The following is a 2392-nucleotide window of genomic DNA, read 5'->3' on the forward strand; positions in this document are numbered from 1 at the left end:
GCTGCGCCCACAAGAGCCTTCCCCTGCCCCGTCTCTGACCGCCCTCCACTGCCTCCCGTCGCCTGGAGCCGGGGGCTGGTGGGGAGCTGCGGGGGGCTCAGCCTGGCTGAGGCGGGCTCAGCCCCTCACAAACCCCAGGGCTGATTTCTGAGCCACGCGCCACAGGCACCCCTGCCAGCCTCGGGCGGCACCCCCGCCCCTGCCCCGGGAAAGCACAGGGCAGGGGGGCACAGCTCCCAGCATTGCTGCTATGAGACCCTCAATAGCCGTGGCCCAGCTACAGCGGAAGGCAACCGCCCAGTCTGGACCAGTCTGACCAGGGGGGAAATCCCTTCCTGACCCCACTGTGCACCGGAGCAGGGGGCAAGACGCTCCAGCTTTGGGCCCAGCAAGAGCACTGGCCCAGCCCAGGCACAGCCCCAGCCCCAGCCCCAGCCCCGGCCTGGGCTGCAGCCAGCGCTGGCCTCGGGAAGCCCCTCCAGCCCCTCCTCGTCCTTGCTGCCCCTCTCTGGCCCTGCTCTAGCTCTTCTCGCTCTCCAGAGCCGGGCCCAGGCTTCGAGGCGTGGCTGCACCGTGGATTTGTACCAGCTCCCTTTCCTTCACAAGTCCCATTTGTTTTTTGCCTTTCCGACAGCAGGCACCCCAGGCGCGGGACCTCCAGCCCCTTATTGCAGCCCCCCGTGCAGGTGTGTCCAGCTCCAGCCGGGGAGGAGTGAAGCCCCTGGGGTCCCTTCCTTGCAGCTCTTCTCAGCAGGTGACAAAGCCCAAGCAGCCGCCCATCTGTTAGAGCAGCCCCCAGGTGGCTCTCGGTGTCCAGGGTGCCAAGGAGGCGATGCCCCTTCTCCCCCCGGCCTCCGCGGAGAGCAGAGACTGGAGGATGGCAGGGGCAGCTGCAGGGCTCAGAGGAAGGGGAGCGCAGGGGGAACGCAGGAGCCGGTAGAAGGACAAGACAGAGAGAGCTGAGGACCCCCGTTTAGTTGCATGGCTACAAAATCCTTCTGCCACCTCCCCCAGCGTGGGCAGAGGGGCTGTGAGCCAGCGGTCTGTGCGGGGATGCCCGGTGCTCGGGCGGGGGCAGGGTCCTGGCACGGTGGCGGTACAGGGAGGCCAGACGGAGTCAAGGCGAGTGCTGGGCGGCTGCTTTCGGGCGCTCAGATTCATACCGCATGTCCGTGGCGACCAGCACGAACCCCTGCGGAGACAGAGCATGGGGGCACGTGGGTGGGAAGCCCCCAGGGCTGTATCGGGGCTGGGGGATGGCAGTGCCAGTGCTACCCACCTCGTGAATGCTGACGTGGGGCTCCACCAGGCTGATGTTGTGGAAGCTGGGCACCGGGAAGCCTTTCTTCAGTCTCTCTGGGGGGGAGAAGGGGCAGCGGTGAGGGGAGAGGCACTGCCCCTTGGGGCAGGGGCGGGGAGAGGCTAGCACTCACTGTTGACCAGCGACATCCCGACCGCCCGCAGTGCCAGGTTCATCACAGCCTCCAGGTCCTTCACCTGCACGACACGGGGGCACCAGTGAGAGCAGGGCGGGCGTCCCCCAGCCGTGCCTGGCAATCTGCGCCCAGCCCCTGCTCCCACACACAGCCTGCCTGGGGTGGAGGGCACGCCCGCTGTGCACTCGCAGAAACATACGGTGTGAAGGACACAGTTGCGTGTGCCATGCATGGGCGTGCCAGTCACGGGCATTGTGCGCATGCAAGCAGAGTACTCATGCCGTGCCCGGTGTCTCCACGGGGCTGCCCGACTCTCTCCCGAGCAGGGGTAAGCTCTCCGGGTGGCTTGGCTGGGTCACCCCTGCCCCCCTAGACTTGAGCCTCCCCTGCTCTCACTCACCTCGACTGGGCCCACGTGCGACTCCACCTGGGACATCCTGAAGCTGTAGGAGACACGGAGGCCAGTTCATGGCCAGGATCACGTGGCGGCAGCCAGACCCCAGAGCGCGGGGTGGGGGAGGAAAAACCCATGGAGATCCAGCACTGCCCTTCCTTGGGCATTGGGCCTTGAGGCCCTGGGATGGGGAAGAGGAGCCCAGGGAGCTCCAGGGCAGGGAGCCCCGAGGCTGAGAGGCAGCACTGCAGAGAAGGCCCCAGGCTGGGCTCTGGTGGCTCCTGGGCTTGGGGCTACAATGGGGACCCCCCCCCCCCTCAATGGGCCATGCTGGACAGGGGCAGGGGCACGGGCACTCACTTCTTCAGCGCCACGGAGCCCCCGACCCTGGCCGAGTCCATGAGCAGCTTCCCCGTCAGGTTGGCATCCTGTCAGCAGAGTGAGGCGTTAGCAGGTCCCTCCCGTCGGCTGGAGCAGAGCCCCCCGCTCCAGATGCCCTGCACCCCCCAGTGCCCTTGTGCACAGAGCTGGGGCCCTCCCCTGCCCCTGCCAGCCTGCAAAG

The 2392-nt window shown here is 67.4% G+C and overlaps 1 pseudogene; it reads right to left on the minus strand.

Moving 5' to 3' along the window:
- Positions 1–539: 539 nt before the first annotated feature.
- LOC102380113 overlaps positions 540–2392 on the minus strand; it is an 11265-nt pseudogene continuing 9412 nt past the window's right edge.

This window comes from Alligator sinensis, unplaced genomic scaffold (genome assembly GCF_000455745.1).
Source record: "Alligator sinensis unplaced genomic scaffold, ASM45574v1 scaffold1032_1, whole genome shotgun sequence".
NCBI classification, from domain to species: Eukaryota; Metazoa; Chordata; order Crocodylia; family Alligatoridae; genus Alligator; species Alligator sinensis.